General features: G+C 41.1%; 18 non-coding genes across 18 annotated transcripts; 6 read left to right on the top strand and 12 right to left on the bottom strand.

Annotated features, from left to right (window-relative positions):
- Nucleotides 1–543: 543 nt before the first annotated feature.
- On the bottom strand, nt 544–625 carry TRNAS-GCU (transfer RNA serine (anticodon GCU)). The gene has a single exon. It is a non-coding gene; the product is annotated as a tRNA-Ser (tRNA).
- Nucleotides 626–1037: 412 nt separating this feature from the next.
- TRNAI-UAU (transfer RNA isoleucine (anticodon UAU)) lies at nt 1038–1132 on the top strand. Its single transcript has 2 exons — nt 1038–1075; nt 1097–1132. It is a non-coding gene; the product is annotated as a tRNA-Ile (tRNA).
- A 1174-nt stretch (nt 1133–2306) lies between these two features.
- On the bottom strand, nt 2307–2378 carry TRNAS-UGA (transfer RNA serine (anticodon UGA)). The gene has a single exon. It is a non-coding gene; the product is annotated as a tRNA-Ser (tRNA).
- A 589-nt stretch (nt 2379–2967) lies between these two features.
- On the bottom strand, nt 2968–3049 carry TRNAS-GCU (transfer RNA serine (anticodon GCU)). The gene has a single exon. It is a non-coding gene; the product is annotated as a tRNA-Ser (tRNA).
- A 412-nt stretch (nt 3050–3461) lies between these two features.
- Nucleotides 3462–3556, top strand: TRNAI-UAU (transfer RNA isoleucine (anticodon UAU)). Its single transcript has 2 exons — nt 3462–3499; nt 3521–3556. It is a non-coding gene; the product is annotated as a tRNA-Ile (tRNA).
- A 1173-nt stretch (nt 3557–4729) lies between these two features.
- On the bottom strand, nt 4730–4801 carry TRNAS-UGA (transfer RNA serine (anticodon UGA)). Its single transcript has one exon. It is a non-coding gene; the product is annotated as a tRNA-Ser (tRNA).
- Nucleotides 4802–5884: 1083 nt separating this feature from the next.
- On the top strand, nt 5885–5979 carry TRNAI-UAU (transfer RNA isoleucine (anticodon UAU)). Its single transcript has 2 exons — nt 5885–5922; nt 5944–5979. It is a non-coding gene; the product is annotated as a tRNA-Ile (tRNA).
- Nucleotides 5980–7142: 1163 nt separating this feature from the next.
- TRNAT-UGU (transfer RNA threonine (anticodon UGU)) lies at nt 7143–7214 on the bottom strand. The gene has a single exon. It is a non-coding gene; the product is annotated as a tRNA-Thr (tRNA).
- Nucleotides 7215–7803: 589 nt separating this feature from the next.
- TRNAS-GCU (transfer RNA serine (anticodon GCU)) lies at nt 7804–7885 on the bottom strand. The gene has a single exon. It is a non-coding gene; the product is annotated as a tRNA-Ser (tRNA).
- Nucleotides 7886–9566: 1681 nt separating this feature from the next.
- TRNAS-UGA (transfer RNA serine (anticodon UGA)) lies at nt 9567–9638 on the bottom strand. The gene has a single exon. It is a non-coding gene; the product is annotated as a tRNA-Ser (tRNA).
- Nucleotides 9639–10227: 589 nt separating this feature from the next.
- Nucleotides 10228–10309, bottom strand: TRNAS-GCU (transfer RNA serine (anticodon GCU)). The gene has a single exon. It is a non-coding gene; the product is annotated as a tRNA-Ser (tRNA).
- A 412-nt stretch (nt 10310–10721) lies between these two features.
- On the top strand, nt 10722–10816 carry TRNAI-UAU (transfer RNA isoleucine (anticodon UAU)). Its single transcript has 2 exons — nt 10722–10759; nt 10781–10816. It is a non-coding gene; the product is annotated as a tRNA-Ile (tRNA).
- A 1174-nt stretch (nt 10817–11990) lies between these two features.
- Nucleotides 11991–12062, bottom strand: TRNAS-UGA (transfer RNA serine (anticodon UGA)). Its single transcript has one exon. It is a non-coding gene; the product is annotated as a tRNA-Ser (tRNA).
- A 1083-nt stretch (nt 12063–13145) lies between these two features.
- On the top strand, nt 13146–13240 carry TRNAI-UAU (transfer RNA isoleucine (anticodon UAU)). Its single transcript has 2 exons — nt 13146–13183; nt 13205–13240. It is a non-coding gene; the product is annotated as a tRNA-Ile (tRNA).
- Nucleotides 13241–14412: 1172 nt separating this feature from the next.
- TRNAT-UGU (transfer RNA threonine (anticodon UGU)) lies at nt 14413–14484 on the bottom strand. Its single transcript has one exon. It is a non-coding gene; the product is annotated as a tRNA-Thr (tRNA).
- A 589-nt stretch (nt 14485–15073) lies between these two features.
- On the bottom strand, nt 15074–15155 carry TRNAS-GCU (transfer RNA serine (anticodon GCU)). Its single transcript has one exon. It is a non-coding gene; the product is annotated as a tRNA-Ser (tRNA).
- Nucleotides 15156–15567: 412 nt separating this feature from the next.
- On the top strand, nt 15568–15662 carry TRNAI-UAU (transfer RNA isoleucine (anticodon UAU)). Its single transcript has 2 exons — nt 15568–15605; nt 15627–15662. It is a non-coding gene; the product is annotated as a tRNA-Ile (tRNA).
- A 1174-nt stretch (nt 15663–16836) lies between these two features.
- On the bottom strand, nt 16837–16908 carry TRNAS-UGA (transfer RNA serine (anticodon UGA)). Its single transcript has one exon. It is a non-coding gene; the product is annotated as a tRNA-Ser (tRNA).
- Nucleotides 16909–17393: the final 485 nt, after the last annotated feature.

Here is a 17393-nt window from a genome sequence, read left to right as displayed (position 1 = left end):
ATGAATATATCTATGATTTTGAGACTCTGTATGGAAACGTAGTTGCATATGAATGTCCACGTGCGCGCACACATTGAAGACCATGCTTAAGGCACTTTTTTTGGAAGTATGAAAAACTACATTTTCATATGAGAAAATAAGAGTTTTCGCATTCAAGACCATACCGATAGCTCTAGTTAGTATGTCTGCAATCAGTGACATATAGAGAACCCACTTATTAGAAGTGATCTGTCTCTGTGGGGCAGACATATGTTAACAGTCATTCATTTGAGACGGCCTAAACTTTAGGAGTAAGAGCTGCTTTCTTATCAATCTATTTATCCAAACTGGTTAATAAGCCAGGAGTGAGTGAAAGGCAATCCTCTGGAAACTCCATGAAAGATCTAATTTCTATTACGCACAAAATACTTCACTTTATTTGACATATTTGTTAAAATGGAACAGTCAGATGATCCCATCTAGCGGATCCTGGCTCTGTCTTGAAAGAGAGTGTAATTATACTACAAGAAATGCTGGCCATCAAAAGAGACTCTGATGGCTTTCCGACGAAGGTGGGATTCGAACCCACGCGTGCAGAGCACAATGGATTAGCAGTCCATCGCCTTAACCACTCGGCCACCTCGTCTGCCCTACAGCCCCATCTGAAACCTTGCTTCACAAAAGGTACTGAAGTGTCAATATACTGTACCTAAAAAAGAAAAAAACAGCTGAGGCAAGATCTCACATTCCACGTCTTCCCCCAATCAGGGACCTACATTTCATTTTTGGGAAATTCTTACTATGTGCTAATTACAAATATTCATAAGATTCCCCTAGACTTTGTCAGAACTGTCAAGATATAATTCTATGGGGTTTTGAATAGACAGAGCATATGTTATAGGACAATTATAGAATCTATTCCGTTTGGACTGTATTTTTAATAGTCATGATAACATGCTAGCATGTGAGTCGATCTTGCACAGTGAATGATGGAGCAGTGTCTGTCATCTACTTGGTCAGCTGTAGATGGCTCACCTGGGGAGATGTGAAAAGAGAGAGCTCCAGTGGCGCAATCGGTTAGCGCGCGGTACTTATACAGCAGTACTTGCACTGAGCCATGCCGAGGTTGTGAGTTCGAGCCTCACCTGGAGCAGCCGTGTTGTTTTTCATAAACCATTTCACAAAAAGTAAAGTTTAAACTCAGAGTATGGACGGCCCTTGCTAGAGAGTCTTTACTTCTTATAGGATCTACGTGTCCTACTCCTCTGGGTGCCAAATATCACATATCCTCCGCGATGCTCAGTTTAAACATTCCATGATGTGCCATCTTGCATTTCATGCAAACACCACATCAGTGCATTTAAAAATACATTTGTAGAATAATAAATATGATGAAAACAGTGTTCTCACATGATAACCATAAACTGAAGAGCTGCAAAAAATGCTGTATCAGCTACTTATAATAAAAGGTGACTCGAAAAAACTAGCAAAAGAAGAGCATCATCATATTAAAGGTTCTATTCACCATCTTGAGTTGCACCATAGCAGCTTATGGTGCTTTTCTGCTCAGAGTGTGCCTCCAATCCCACATTCATTTTTAATTTCTTTGCAGTTTAAAAACCAACAATTACTGCTCGAAGTTCACTTTTCAAAACCATTCAACCTATTAAATGTATTTCTCTAACCTATGAATGTGGTCCATGTTCACTTTTCCTCATCTTCATCTCGATACTCCTTTCCCAGAAACCAGGTTCACTTCTTCATTCAACCCACCCATCCAAGGTCACCAAATCTTTGAAGCAAGTCTGCCTATTCTCCCTTTCTCTCTATGTACAAGATACCTTGTATCATTTGAATGGACAGCAGGAGAGAAGGATATTTATGGTGAGTGGGGGTGGGGTTTTGAGGAGTAACCTCATTTGCCTAAGAGCCGGGGTATCTGGGAAAAAAAGTATTTTATGGGGGAAGACTTTCACATCTCCTTGGTGAAATTTGTAGGGCCTTATAACATCCTTTCTGTGGATGCAGATTCAGTCGGAACAGAGGTCCTAGTCCTCGCTCTGCCTTTCAAAGGAACTGTAAATATGCATGGCTTATTTGGCTTTGCCCGGCAGGGCTTGCCCGGCAGGGTGAGAATGGCGTTTGTCAGGCGTTCGTCAGGCGATCGGAAGGGGTGATGCAATAATTTATAATTCAATGATCTTCATGATATTTTCTTGATAATATGAAAGCAGGAAAGGGAAGCTTGGCAATAAGCAATCCTAAAGCAAGGTGTGACTCCAGGGAAGAATGACTTGAAAACAACATACAGAAAGACTCATGTAAAAAGGCCCTGATGAGGCTTGAACTCATGACCCCTGGTTTTCAAGACCAGTGCTCTGCCACTGAGCTACAAGGCCAGTCTGCACGCAGGATGTAAATTGCAACATGTATTCTTACTGAGGTATGAATATATCTATGATTTTGAGACTCTGTATGGAAACGTAGTTGCATATGAATGTCCACGTGCGCGCACACATTGAAGACCATGCTTAAGGCACTTTTTTTGGAAGTATGAAAAACTACATTTTCATATGAGAAAATAAGAGTTTTCGCATTCAAGACCATACCGATAGCTCTAGTTAGTATGTCTGTAATCAGTGACATATAGAGAACCCACTTATTAGAAGTGATCTGTCTCTGTGGGGCAGACATATGTTAACAGTCATTCATTTGAGACGGCCTAAACTTTAGGAGTAAGAGCTGCTTTCTTATCAATCTATTTATCCAAACTGGTTAATAAGCCAGGAGTGAGTGAAAGGCAATCCTCTGGAAACTCCATGAAAGATCTAATTTCTATTACGCACAAAATACTTCACTTTATTTGACATATTTGTTAAAATGGAACAGTCAGATGATCCCATCTAGCGGATCCTGGCTCTGTCTTGAAAGAGAGTGTAATTATACTACAAGAAATGCTGGCCATCAAAAGAGACTCTGATGGCTTTCCGACGAAGGTGGGATTTGAACCCACGCGTGCAGAGCACAATGGATTAGCAGTCCATCGCCTTAACCACTCGGCCACCTCGTCTGCCCTACAGCCCCATCTGAAACCTTGTTTCACAAAAGGTACTGAAGTGTCAATATACTGTACCTAAAAAAGAAAAAAACAGCTGAGGCAAGATCTCACATTCCACGTCTTCCCCCAATCAGGGACCTACATTTCATTTTTGGGAAATTCTTACTATGTGCTAATTACAAATATTCATAAGATTCCCCTAGACTTTGTCAGAACTGTCAAGATATAATTCTATGGGGTTTTGAATAGACAGAGCATATGTTATAGGACAATTATAGAATCTATTCCGTTTGGACTGTATTTTTAATAGTCATGATAACATGCTAGCATGTGAGTCGATCTTGCACAGTGAATGATGGAGCAGTGTCTGTCATCTACTTGGTCAGCTGTAGATGGCTCACCTGGGGAGATGTGCAAAGAGAGAGCTCCAGTGGCGCAATCGGTTAGCGCGCGGTACTTATACAGCAGTACTTGCACTGAGCCATGCCGAGGTTGTGAGTTCGAGCCTCACCTGGAGCAGCCGTGTTGTTTTTCATAAACCATTTCACAAAAAGTAAAGTTTAAACTCAGAGTATGGACGGCCCTTGCTAGAGAGTCTTTACTTCTTATAGGATCTACGTGTCCTACTCCTCTGGGTGCCAAATATCACATATCCTCCGCGATGCTCAGTTTAAACATTCCATGATGTGCCATCTTGCATTTCATGCAAACACCACATCAGTGCATTTAAAAATACATTTGTAGAATAATAAATATGATGAAAACAGTGTTCTCACATGATAACCATAAACTGAAGAGCTGCAAAAAATGCTGTATCAGCTACTTACAATAAAAGGTGACTCGAAAAAACTAGCAAAAGAAGAGCATCATCATATTAAAGGTTCTATTCACCATCTTGAGTTGCACCATAGCAGCTTATGGTGCCTTTCTGTTCAGAGTGTGCCTCCAATCCCACATTCATTTTTAATTTCTTTGCAGTTTAAAAACCAACAATTACTGCTCGAAGTTCACTTTTCAAAACCATTCAACCTATTAAATGTATTTCTCTAACCTATGAATGTGGTCCATGTTCACTTTTCCTCATCTTCATCTCGATACTCCTTTCCCAGAAACCAGGTTCACTTCTTCATTCAACCCACCCATCCAAGGTCACCAATCTTTGAAGCAAGTCTGCCTATTCTCCCTTTCTCTCTATGTACAAGATACCTTGTATCATTTGAATGGACAGCAGGAGAGAAGGATATTTATGGTGAGTGGGGGTGGGGTTTTGAGGAGTAACCTCATTTGCCTAAGAGCCGGGGTATCTGGGAAAAAAAGTATTTTATGGGGGAAGACTTTCACATCTCCTTGGTGAAATTTGTAGGGCCTTATAACATCCTTTCTGTGGATGCAGATTCAGTCGGAACAGAGGTCCTAGTCCTCGCTCTGCCTTTCAAAGGAACTGTAAATTTGCATGGCTTATTTGGCTTTGCCCGGCAGGGCTTGCCCGGCAGGGTGAGAATGGCGTTTGTCAGGCGTTCGTCAGGCGATCGGAAGGGGTGATGCAATAATTTATAATTCAATGATCTTCATGATATTTTCTTGATAATATGAAAGCAGGAAAGGGAAGCTTGGCAATAAGCAATCCTAAAGCAAGGTGTGACTCCAGGGAAGAATGACTTGAAAACAACATACAGAAAGACTCATGTAAAAAGGCCCTGATGAGACTTGAACTCATGACCCCTGGTTTTCAAGACCAGTGCTCTGCCACTGAGCTACAAGGCCAGTCTGCACGCAGGATGTAAATTGCAACATGTATTCTTACTGAGGTATGAATATATCTATGATTTTGAGACTCTGTATGGAAACGTAGTTGCATATGAATGTCCACGTGCGCGCACACATTGAAGACCATGCTTAAGGCACTTTTTTTGGAAGTATGAAAAACTACATTTTCATATGAGAAAATAAGAGTTTTCGCATTCAAGACCATACCGATAGCTCTAGTTAGTATGTCTGTAATCAGTGACATATAGAGAACCCACTTATTAGAAGTGATCTGTCTCTGTGGGGCAGACATATGTTAACAGTCATTCATTTGAGACGGCCTAAACTTTAGGAGTAAGAGCTGCTTTCTTATCAATCTATTTATCCAAACTGGTTAATAAGCCAGGAGTGAGTGAAAGGCAATCCTCTGGAAACTCCATGAAAGATCTAATTTCTATTACGCACAAAATACTTCACTTTATTTGACATATTTGTTAAAATGGAACAGTCAGATGATCCCATCTAGCGGATCCTGGCTCTGTCTTGAAAGAGAGTGTAATTATACTACAAGAAATGCTGGCCATCAAAAGAGACTCTGATGGCTTTCCGACGAAGGTGGGATTCGAACCCACGCATGCAGAGCACAATGGATTAGCAGTCCATCGCCTTAACCACTCGGCCACCTCGTCTGCCCTACAGCCCCATCTGAAACCTTGCTTCACAAAAGGTACTGAAGTGTCAATATACTGTACCTAAAAAAGAAAAAAACAGCTGAGGCAAGATCTCACATTCCACGTCTTCCCCCAATCAGGGACCTACATTTCATTTTTGGGAAATTCTTACTATGTGCTAATTACAAATATTCATAAGATTCCCCTAGACTTTGTCAGAACTGTCAAGATATAATTCTATGGGGTTTTGAATAGACAGAGCATATGTTATAGGACAATTATAGAATCTATTCCGTTTGGACTGTATTTTTAATAGTCATGATAACATGCTAGCATGTGAGTCGATCTTGCACAGTGAATGATGGAGCAGTGTCTGTCATCTACTTGGTCAGCTGTAGATGGCTCACCTGGGGAGATGTGAAAAGAGAGAGCTCCAGTGGCGCAATCGGTTAGCGCGCGGTACTTATACAGCAGTACTTGCACTGAGCCATGCTGAGGTTGTGAGTTCGAGCCTCACCTGGAGCAGCCGTGTTGTTTTTCATAAACCATTTCACAAAAGGTAAAGTTTAAACTCAGAGTATGGACGGCCCTTGCTAGAGAGTCTTTACTTCTTATAGGATCTACGTGTCCTACTCCTCTGGGTGCCAAATATCACATATCCTCCGCGATGCTCAGTTTAAACATTCCATGATGTGCCATCTTGCATTTCATGCAAACACCACATCAGTGCATTTAAAAATACATTTGTAGAATAATAAATATGATGAAAACTGTGTTCTCACATGATAACCATAAACTGAAGAGCTGCAAAAAATGCTGTATCAGCTACTTACAATAAAAGGTGACTCGAAAAAACTAGCAAAAGAAGAGCATCATCATATTAAAGGTTCTATTCACCATCTTGAGTTGCACCATAGCAGCTTATGGTGCTTTTCTGTTCAGAGTGTGCCTCCAATCCCACATTCATTTTTAATTTCTTTGCAGTTTAAAAACCAACAATTACTGCTCGAAGTTCACTTTTCAAAACCATTCAACCTATTAAATGTATTTCTCTAACCTATGAATGTGGTCCATGTTCACTTTTCCTCATCTTCATCTCGATACTCCTTTCCCAGAAACCAGGTTCACTTCTTCATTCAACCCACCCATCCAAAGTCACCAAATCTTTGAAGCAAGTCTGCCTATTCTCCCTTTCTCTCTATGTACAAGATACCTTGTATCATTTGAATGGACAGCAGGAGAGAAGGATATTTATGGTGAGTGGGGGTGGGGTTTTGAGGAGTAACCTCATTTGCCTAAGAGCCGGGGTATCTGGGAAAAAAAGTATTTTATGGGGGAAGACTTTCACATCTCCTTGGTGAAATTTGTAGGGCCTTATAACATCCTTTCTGTGGATGCAGATTCAGTCGGAACAGAGGTCCTAGTCCTCGCTCTGCCTTTCAAAGGAACTGTAAATATGCATGGCTTATTTGGCTTTGCCCGGCAGGGCTTGCCCGGCAGGGTGAGAATGGCGTTTGTCAGGCGTTCGGAAGGGGTGAGGCAATAATTTATAATTCAATGATCTTCATGATATTTTCTTGATAATATGAAAGCAGGAAAGGGAAGCTTGGCAATAAGCAATCCTAAAGCAAGGTGTGGCTCCAGGGAAGAATGACTTGAAAACAACATACAGAAAGACTCATGTAAAAAGGCCCTGATGAGGCTTGAACTCATGACCCCTGGTTTACAAGACCAGTGCTCTGCCACTGAGCTACAAGGCCAGTCTGCACGCAGGATGTAAATTGCAACATGTATTCTTACTGAGGTATGAATATATCTATGATTTTGAGACTCTGTATGGAAACGTAGTTGCATATGAATGTCCACGTGTGCGCACACATTGAAGACCATGCTTAAGGCACTTTTTTTGGAAGTATGAAAAACTACATTTTCATATGAGAAAATAAGAGTTTTCGCATTCAAGACCATACCGATAGCTCTAGTTAGTATGTCTGCAATCAGTGACATATAGAGAACCCACTTATTAGAAGTGATCTGTCTCTGTGGGGCAGACATATGTTAACAGTCATTCATTTGAGACGGCCTAAACTTTAGGAGTAAGAGCTGCTTTCTTATCAATCTATTTATCCAAACTGGTTAATAAGCCAGGAGTGAGTGAAAGGCAATCCTCTGGAAACTCCATGAAAGATCTAATTTCTATTACGCACAAAATACTTCACTTTATTTGACATATTTGTTAAAATGGAACAGTCAGATGATCCCATCTAGCGGATCCTGGCTCTGTCTTGAAAGAGAGTGTAATTATACTACAAGAAATGCTGGCCATCAAAAGATACTCTGATGGCTTTCCGACGAAGGTGGGATTCGAACCCACGCGTGCAGAGCACAATGGATTAGCAGTCCATCGCCTTAACCACTCGGCCACCTCGTCTGCCCTACAGCCCCATCTGAAACCTTGCTTCACAAAAGGTACTGAAGTGTCAATATACTGTACCTAAAAAAGAAAAAAACAGCTGAGGCAAGATCTCACATTCCACGTCTTCCCCCAATCAGGGACCTACATTTCATTTTTGGGAAATTCTTACTATGTGCTAATTACAAATATTCATAAGATTCCCCTAGACTTTGTCAGAACTGTCAAGATATAATTCTATGGGGTTTTGAATAGACAGAGCATATGTTATAGGACAATTATAGAATCTATTCCGTTTGGACTGTATTTTTAATAGTCATGATAACATGCTAGCATGTGAGTCGATCTTGCACAGTGAATGATGGAGCAGTGTCTGTCATCTACTTGGTCAGCTGTAGATGGCTCACCTGGGGAGATGTGAAAAGAGAGAGCTCCAGTGGCGCAATCGGTTAGCGCGCGGTACTTATACAGCAGTACTTGCACTGAGCCATGCCGAGGTTGTGAGTTCGAGCCTCACCTGTAGCAGCCGTGTTGATTTTCATAAACCATTTCACAAAAAGTAAAGTTTAAACTCAGAGTATGGACGGCCCTTGCTAGAGAGTCTTTACTTCTTATAGGATCTACGTGTCCTACTCCTCTGGGTGCCAAATATCACATATCCTCCGCGATGCTCAGTTTAAACATTCCATGATGTGCCATCTTGCATTTCATGCAAACACCACATCAGTGCATTTAAAAATACATTTGTAGAATAATAAATATGATGAAAACAGTGTTCTCACATGATAACCATAAACTGAAGAGCTGCAAAAAATGCTGTATCAGCTACTTACAATAAAAGGTGACTCGAAAAAACTAGCAAAAGAAGAGCATCATCATATTAAAGGTTCTATTCACCATCTTGAGTTGCACCATAGCAGCTTATGGTGCTTTTCTGCTCAGAGTGTGCCTCCAATCCCACATTCATTTTTAATTTCTTTGCAGTTTAAAAACCAACAATTACTGCTCGAAGTTCACTTTTCAAAACCATTCAACCTATTAAATGTATTTCTCTAACCTATGAATGTGGTCCATGTTCACTTTTCCTCATCTTCATCTCGATACTCCTTTCCCAGAAACCAGGTTCACTTCTTCATTCAACCCACCCATCCAAGGTCACCAAATCTTTGAAGCAAGTCTGCCTATTCTCCCTTTCTCTCTATGTACAAGATACCTTGTATCATTTGAATGGACAGCAGGAGAGAAGGATATTTATGGTGAGTGGGGGTGGGGTTTTGAGGAGTAACCTCATTTGCCTAAGAGCCGGGGTATCTGGGAAAAAAAGTATTTTATGGGGGAAGACTTTCACATCTCCTTGGTGAAATTTGTAGGGCCTTATAACATCCTTTCTGTGGATGCAGATTCAGTCGGAACAGAGTTCCTAGTCCTCGCTCTGCCTTTCAAAGGAACTGTAAATATGCATGGCTTATTTGGCTTTGCCCGGCAGGGCTTGCCCGGCAGGGTGAGAATGGCGTTTGTCAGGCGTTCGTCAGGCGATCGGAAGGGGTGATGCAATAATTTATAATTCAATGATCTTCATGATATTTTCTTGATAATATGAAAGCAGGAAAGGGAAGCTTGGCAATAAGCAATCCTAAAGCAAGGTGTGACTCCAGGGAAGAATGACTTGAAAACAACATACAGAAAGACTCATGTAAAAAGGCCCTGATGAGGCTTGAACTCATGACCCCTGGTTTTCAAGACCAGTGCTCTGCCACTGAGCTACAAGGCCAGTCTGCACGCAGGATGTAAATTGCAACATGTATTCTTACTGAGGTATGAATATATCTATGATTTTGAGACTCTGTATGGAAACGTAGTTGCATATGAATGTCCACGTGCGCGCACACATTGAAGACCATGCTTAAGGCACTTTTTTTGGAAGTATGAAAAACTACATTTTCATATGAGAAAATAAGAGTTTTCGCATTCAAGACCATACCGATAGCTCTAGTTAGTATGTCTGTAATCAGTGACATATAGAGAACCCACTTATTAGAAGTGATCTGTCTCTGTGGGGCAGACATATGTTAACAGTCATTCATTTGAGACGGCCTAAACTTTAGGAGTAAGAGCTGCTTTCTTATCAATCTATTTATCCAAACTGGTTAATAAGCCAGGAGTGAGTGAAAGGCAATCCTCTGGAAACTCCATGAAAGATCTAATTTCTATTACGCACAAAATACTTCACTTTATTTGACATATTTGTTAAAATGGAACAGTCAGATGATCCCATCTAGCGGATCCTGGCTCTGTCTTGAAAGAGAGTGTAATTATACTACAAGAAATGCTGGCCATCAAAAGAGACTCTGATGGCTTTCCGACGAAGGTGGGATTTGAACCCACGCGTGCAGAGCACAATGGATTAGCAGTCCATCGCCTTAACCACTCGGCCACCTCGTCTGCCCTACAGCCCCATCTGAAACCTTGTTTCACAAAAGGTACTGAAGTGTCAATATACTGTACCTAAAAAAGAAAAAAACAGCTGAGGCAAGATCTCACATTCCACGTCTTCCCCCAATCAGGGACCTACATTTCATTTTTGGGAAATTCTTACTATGTGCTAATTACAAATATTCATAAGATTCCCCTAGACTTTGTCAGAACTGTCAAGATATAATTCTATGGGGTTTTGAATAGACAGAGCATATGTTATAGGACAATTATAGAATCTATTCCGTTTGGACTGTATTTTTAATAGTCATGATAACATGCTAGCATGTGAGTCGATCTTGCACAGTGAATGATGGAGCAGTGTCTGTCATCTACTTGGTCAGCTGTAGATGGCTCACCTGGGGAGATGTGCAAAGAGAGAGCTCCAGTGGCGCAATCGGTTAGCGCGCGGTACTTATACAGCAGTACTTGCACTGAGCCATGCCGAGGTTGTGAGTTCGAGCCTCACCTGGAGCAGCTGTGTTGTTTTTCATAAACCATTTCACAAAAAGTAAAGTTTAAACTCAGAGTATGGACGGCCCTTGCTAGAGAGTCTTTACTTCTTATAGGATCTACGTGTCCTACTCCTCTGGGTGCCAAATATCACATATCCTCCGCGATGCTCAGTTTAAACATTCCATGATGTGCCATCTTGCATTTCATGCAAACACCACATCAGTGCATTTAAAAATACATTTGTAGAATAATAAATATGATGAAAACAGTGTTCTCACATGATAACCATAAACTGAAGAGCTGCAAAAAATGCTGTATCAGCTACTTACAATAAAAGGTGACTCGAAAAAACTAGCAAAAGAAGAGCATCATCATATTAAAGGTTCTATTCACCATCTTGAGTTGCACCATAGCAGCTTATGGTGCCTTTCTGTTCAGAGTGTGCCTCCAATCCCACATTCATTTTTAATTTCTTTGCAGTTTAAAAACCAACAATTACTGCTCGAAGTTCACTTTTCAAAACCATTCAACCTATTAAATGTATTTCTCTAACCTATGAATGTGGTCCATGTTCACTTTTCCTCATCTTCATCTCGATACTCCTTTCCCAGAAACCAGGTTCACTTCTTCATTCAACCCACCCATCCAAGGTCACCAAATCTTTGAAGCAAGTCTGCCTATTCTCCCTTTCTCTCTATGTACAAGATACCTTGTATCATTTGAATGGACAGCAGGAGAGAAGGATATTTATGGTGAGTGGGGGTGGGGTTTTGAGGAGTAACCTCATTTGCCTAAGAGCCGGGGTATCTGGGAAAAAAAGTATTTTATGGGGGAAGACTTTCACATCTCCTTGGTGAAATTTGTAGGGCCTTATAACATCCTTTCTGTGGATGCAGATTCAGTCGGAACAGAGGTCCTAGTCCTCGCTCTGCCTTTCAAAGGAACTGTAAATATGCATGGCTTATTTGGCTTTGCCCGGCAGGGCTTGCCCGGCAGGGTGAGAATGGCGTTTGTCAGGCGTTCGTCAGGCGATCGGAAGGGGTGATGCAATAATTTATAATTCAATGATCTTCATGATATTTTCTTGATAATATGAAAGCAGGAAAGGGAAGCTTGGCAATAAGCAATCCTAAAGCAAGGTGTGACTCCAGGGAAGAATGACTTGAAAACAACATACAGAAAGACTCATGTAAAAAGGCCCTGATGAGGCTTGAACTCATGACCCCTGGTTTTCAAGACCAGTGCTCTGCCACTGAGCTACAAGGCCAGTCTGCACGCAGGATGTAAATTGCAACATGTATTCTTACTGAGGTATGAATATATCTATGATTTTGAGACTCTGTATGGAAACGTAGTTGCATATGAATGTCCACGTGCGCGCACACATTGAAGACCATGCTTAAGGCACTTTTTTTGGAAGTATGAAAAACTACATTTTCATATGAGAAAATAAGAGTTTTCGCATTCAAGACCATACCGATAGCTCTAGTTAGTATGTCTGTAATCAGTGACATATAGAGAACCCACTTATTAGAAGTGATCTGTCTCTGTGGGGCAGACATATGTTAACAGTCATTCATTTGAGACGGCCTAAACTTTAGGAGTAAGAGCTGCTTTCTTATCAATCTATTTATCCAAACTGGTTAATAAGCCAGGAGTGAGTGAAAGGCAATCCTCTGGAAACTCCATGAAAGATCTAATTTCTATTACGCACAAAATACTTCACTTTATTTGACATATTTGTTAAAATGGAACAGTCAGATGATCCCATCTAGCGGATCCTGGCTCTGTCTTGAAAGAGAGTGTAATTATACTACAAGAAATGCTGGCCATCAAAAGAGACTCTGATGGCTTTCCGACGAAGTTGGGATTTGAACCCACGCGTGCAGAGCACAATGGATTAGCAGTCCATCGCCTTAACCACTCGGCCACCTCGTCTGCCCTACAGCCCCATCTGAAACCTTGTTTCACAAAAGGTACTGAAGTGTCAATATACTGTACCTAAAAAAGAAAAAAACAGCTGAGGCAAGATCTCACATTCCACGTCTTCCCCCAATCAGGGACCTACATTTCATTTTTGGGAAATTCTTACTATGTGCTAATTACAAATATTCATAAGATTCCCCTAGACTTTGTCAGAACTGTCAAGATATAATTCTATGGGGTTTTGAATAGACAGAGCATATGTTATAGGACAATTATAGAATCTATTCCGTTTGGACTGTATTTTTAATAGTCATGATAACATGCTAGCATGTGAGTCGATCTTGCACAGTGAATGATGGAGCAGTGTCTGTCATCTACTTGGTCAGCTGTAGATGGCTCACCTGGGGAGATGTGCAAAGAGAGAGCTCCAGTGGCGCAATCGGTTAGCGCGCGGTACTTATACAGCAGTACTTGCACTGAGCCATGCCGAGGTTGTGAGTTCGAGCCTCACCTGGAGCAGCCGTGTTGTTTTTCATAAACCATTTCACAAAAAGTAAAGTTTAAACTCAGAGTATGGACGGCCCTTGCTAGAGAGTCTTTACTTCTTATAGGATCTACGTGTCCTACTCCTCTGGGTGCCAAATATCACATATCCTCCGCGATGCTCAGTTTAAACATTCCATGATGTGCCATCTTGCATTTCATGCAAACACCACATCAGTGCATTTAAAAATACATTTGTAGAATAATAAATATGATGAAAACTGTGTTCTCACATGATAACCATAAACAAGAGCTGCAAAAAATGCTGTATCAGCTACTTACAATAAAAGGTGACTCGAAAAAACTAGCAAAAGAAGAGCATCATCATATTAAAGGTTCTATTCACCATCTTGAGTTGCACCATAGCAGCTTATGGTGCCTTTCTGTTCAGAGTGTGCCTCCAATCCCACATTCATTTTTAATTTCTTTGCAGTTTAAAAACCAACAATTACTGCTCGAAGTTCACTTTTCAAAACCATTCAACCTATTAAATGTATTTCTCTAACCTATGAATGTGGTCCATGTTCACTTTTCCTCATCTTCATCTCGATACTCCTTTCCCAGAAACCAGGTTCACTTCTTCATTCAACCCACCCATCCAAAGTCACCAAATCTTTGAAGCAAGTCTGCCTATTCTCCCTTTCTCTCTATGTACAAGATACCTTGTATCATTTGAATGGACAGCAGGAGAGAAGGATATTTATGGTGAGTGGGGGTGGGGTTTTGAGGAGTAACCTCATTTGCCTAAGAGCCGGGGTATCTGGGAAAAAAAGTATTTTATGGGGGAAGACTTTCACATCTCCTTGGTGAAATTTGTAGGGCCTTATAACATCCTTTCTGTGGATGCAGATTCAGTCGGAACAGAGGTCCTAGTCCTCGCTCTGCCTTTCAAAGGAACTGTAAATATGCATGGCTTATTTGGCTTTGCCCGGCAGGGCTTGCCCGGCAGGGTGAGAATGGCGTTTGTCAGGCGTTCGTCAGGCGATCGGAAGGGGTGAGGCAATAATTTATAATTCAATGATCTTCATGATATTTTCTTGATAATATGAAAGCAGGAAAGGGAAGCTTGGCAATAAGCAATCCTAAAGCAAGGTGTGACTCCAGGGAAGAATGACTTGAAAACAACATACAGAAAGACTCATGTAAAAAGGCCCTGATGAGGCTTGAACTCATGACCCCTGGTTTACAAGACCAGTGCTCTGCCACTGAGCTACAAGGCCAGTCTGCACGCAGGATGTAAATTGCAACATGTATTCTTACTGAGGTATGAATATATCTATGATTTTGAGACTCTGTATGGAAACGTAGTTGCATATGAATGTCCACGTGCGCGCACACATTGAAGACCATGCTTAAGGCACTTTTTTTGGAAGTATGAAAAACTACATTTTCATATGAGAAAATAAGAGTTTTCGCATTCAAGACCATACCGATAGCTCTAGTTAGTATGTCTGCAATCAGTGACATATAGAGAACCCACTTATTAGAAGTGATCTGTCTCTGTGGGGCAGACATATGTTAACAGTCATTCATTTGAGACGGCCTAAACTTTAGGAGTAAGAGCTGCTTTCTTATCAATCTATTTATCCAAACTGGTTAATAAGCCAGGAGTGAGTGAAAGGCAATCCTCTGGAAACTCCATGAAAGATCTAATTTCTATTACGCACAAAATACTTCACTTTATTTGACATATTTGTTAAAATGGAACAGTCAGATGATCCCATCTAGCGGATCCTGGCTCTGTCTTGAAAGAGAGTGTAATTATACTACAAGAAATGCTGGCCATCAAAAGAGACTCTGATGGCTTTCCGACGAAGGTGGGATTCGAACCCACGCGTGCAGAGCACAATGGATTAGCAGTCCATCGCCTTAACCACTCGGCCACCTCGTCTGCCCTACAGCCCCATCTGAAACCTTGCTTCACAAAAGGTACTGAAGTGTCAATATACTGTACCTAAAAAAGAAAAAAACAGCTGAGGCAAGATCTCACATTCCACGTCTTCCCCCAATCAGGGACCTACATTTCATTTTTGGGAAATTCTTACTATGTGCTAATTACAAATATTCATAAGATTCCCCTAGACTTTGTCAGAACTGTCAAGATATAATTCTATGGGGTTTTGAATAGACAGAGCATATGTTATAGGACAATTATAGAATCTATTCCGTTTGGACTGTATTTTTAATAGTCATGATAACATGCTAGCATGTGAGTCGATCTTGCACAGTGAATGATGGAGCAGTGTCTGTCATCTACTTGGTCAGCTGTAGATGGCTCACCTGGGGAGATGTGAAAAGAGAGAGCTCCAGTGGCGCAATCGGTTAGCGCGCGGTACTTATACAGCAGTACTTGCACTGAGCCATGCCGAGGTTGTGAGTTCGAGCCTCACCTGGAGCAGCCGTGTTGTTTTTCATAAACCATTTCACAAAAAGTAAAGTTTAAACTCAGAGTATGGACGGCCCTTGCTAGAGAGTCTTTACTTCTTATAGGATCTACGTGTCCTACTCCTCTGGGTGCCAAATATCACATATCCTCCGCGATGCTCAGTTTAAACATTCCATGATGTGCCATCTTGCATTTCATGCAAACACCACATCAGTGCATTTAAAAATACATTTGTAGAATAATAAATATGATGAAAACAGTGTTCTCACATGATAACCATAAACTGAAGAGCTGCAAAAAATGCTGTATCAGCTACTTATAATAAAAGGTGACTCGAAAAAACTAGCAAAAGAAGAGCATCATCATATTAAAGGTTCTATTCACCATCTTGAGTTGCACCATAGCAGCTTATGGTGCTTTTCTGCTCAGAGTGTGCCTCCAATCCCACATTCATTTTTAATTTCTTTGCAGTTTAAAAACCAACAATTACTGCTCGAAGTTCACTTTTCAAAACCATTCAACCTATTAAATGTATTTCTCTAACCTATGAATGTGGTCCATGTTCACTTTTCCTCATCTTCATCTCGATACTCCTTTCCCAGAAACCAGGTTCACTTCTTCATTCAACCCACCCATCCAAGGTCACCAAATCTTTGAAGCAAGTCTGCCTATTCTCCCTTTCTCTCTATGTACAAGATACCTTGTATCATTTGAATGGACAGCAGGAGAGAAGGATATTTATGGTGAGTGGGGGTGGGGTTTTGAGGAGTAACCTCATTTGCCTAAGAGCCGGGGTATCTGGGAAAAAAAGTATTTTATGGGGGAAGACTTTCACATCTCCTTGGTGAAATTTGTAGGGCCTTATAACATCCTTTCTGTGGATGCAGATTCAGTCGGAACAGAGGTCCTAGTCCTCGCTCTGCCTTTCAAAGGAACTGTAAATATGCATGGCTTATTTGGCTTTGCCCGGCAGGGCTTGCCCGGCAGGGTGAGAATGGCGTTTGTCAGGCGTTCGTCAGGCGATCGGAAGGGGTGATGCAATAATTTATAATTCAATGATCTTCATGATATTTTCTTGATAATATGAAAGCAGGAAAGGGAAGCTTGGCAATAAGCAATCCTAAAGCAAGGTGTGACTCCAGGGAAGAATGACTTGAAAACAACATACAGAAAGACTCATGTAAAAAGGCCCTGATGAGGCTTGAACTCATGACCCCTGGTTTTCAAGACCAGTGCTCTGCCACTGAGCTACAAGGCCAGTCTGCACGCAGGATGTAAATTGCAACATGTATTCTTACTGAGGTATGAATATATCTATGATTTTGAGACTCTGTATGGAAACGTAGTTGCATATGAATGTCCACGTGCGCGCACACATTGAAGACCATGCTTAAGGCACTTTTTTTGGAAGTATGAAAAACTACATTTTCATATGAGAAAATAAGAGTTTTCGCATTCAAGACCATACCGATAGCTCTAGTTAGTATGTCTGTAATCAGTGACATATAGAGAACCCACTTATTAGAAGTGATCTGTCTCTGTGGGGCAGACATATGTTAACAGTCATTCATTTGAGACGGCCTAAACTTTAGGAGTAAGAGCTGCTTTCTTATCAATCTATTTATCCAAACTGGTTAATAAGCCAGGAGTGAGTGAAAGGCAATCCTCTGGAAACTCCATGAAAGATCTAATTTCTATTACGCACAAAATACTTCACTTTATTTGACATATTTGTTAAAATGG

This window comes from Triturus cristatus, chromosome 12 (assembly GCF_964204655.1).
Source record: "Triturus cristatus chromosome 12, aTriCri1.1, whole genome shotgun sequence".
Taxonomy (NCBI): Eukaryota; Metazoa; Chordata; class Amphibia; order Caudata; family Salamandridae; genus Triturus; species Triturus cristatus.
This window is presented reverse-complemented; position numbering and strand designations above follow the sequence as displayed.